This window comes from Octopus bimaculoides, chromosome 27, assembly GCF_001194135.2.
Source record: "Octopus bimaculoides isolate UCB-OBI-ISO-001 chromosome 27, ASM119413v2, whole genome shotgun sequence".
Taxonomy (NCBI): domain Eukaryota; kingdom Metazoa; phylum Mollusca; class Cephalopoda; order Octopoda; family Octopodidae; genus Octopus; species Octopus bimaculoides.
In genome coordinates, this window is record NC_069007.1 from 1,626,732 (window position 1) to 1,627,693 (window position 962).

Consider the following 962-nt stretch of genomic DNA (forward strand, 5'->3'; position numbering starts at 1 on the left):
ATCAGAACGGTGAAAATGACGACGACAATGATGGTGATGATCAGGATGACGATGATCTATGTGACGAATATGACGACGACAATGACGACGACGATGATGACGACGACGATGATGTTGACTTCTGGGGTTTTACCCTGAGATGCAAGTCGGTTTCGCTTCTTATTGCCTTACATGAGCGTCTAAATATAATTCAAATATGCGGTTGGATCATTCCCGTTGAACACACTTACGGCCATATCACGCTGAGAGCACCGGTTCTCGTCCGATCACCGAAGTTGAGCAACGTCGAGCCTAGTGAGTACTTAGATGGGTGACCGCTTGGGAAACCTAGGTGCTGTAAGCACACAAAAAAAAAATACAGGCGGCGAGATGGCAGAAACGTTAGCACGCCGGGCGAAATGCTTAGCGGTATTTCGTCTGCCGCTACGTTTTGAGTTCAAATTTCGCCGCGGTCGACTTTGCCTTTCATCCTTTCGGGGTCGATTAAATAAGTACCAGTTACGAACTGGGGTCGATATAATCGACTTAATCCGTTTGTCTGTCCTTCTTTGTCCCCTCTGTGTGTAGCCCCTTGTGGGTAGTAAAGAAATAACACTTGAACAATACCAAGTCATACACCAGTAAAGGGAAATCGTTTAACGAGTTACTCAGTGGGGCAGTCAGAAGAACATACGCAGATACACACACACACACGCGCACACACGCACACACACACACACACACACACACAGACTTTTCCTTCCTCTTTTCCTCACTCTCAACCACACTAGCACATATTGATTTACTCGAGATAAACATGAATTTTACATTCCAGGAACGAGTAATTTTTCATCCACTGGCCTGAAAAGGCGACCTGAAAGTTCAGTCGAACAAAACTGTGCATCATACTCAATATTGTTCCAACGAAAACTTTTTCTAAACATTTTTTCTTATATCTTTGCATTATAACATTACGAGAAGAT

General features: G+C 44.1%; 1 non-coding gene across 1 annotated transcript; it reads left to right on the forward strand.

Moving 5' to 3' along the window:
* The first annotated feature begins 224 nt into the window (after nucleotides 1-224).
* Nucleotides 225-343, forward strand: LOC128251022 (5S ribosomal RNA). The gene has a single exon (XR_008266931.1). It is a non-coding gene; the product is annotated as a 5S ribosomal RNA (ribosomal RNA).
* The last annotated feature ends 619 nt before the right edge of the window (nucleotides 344-962 follow it).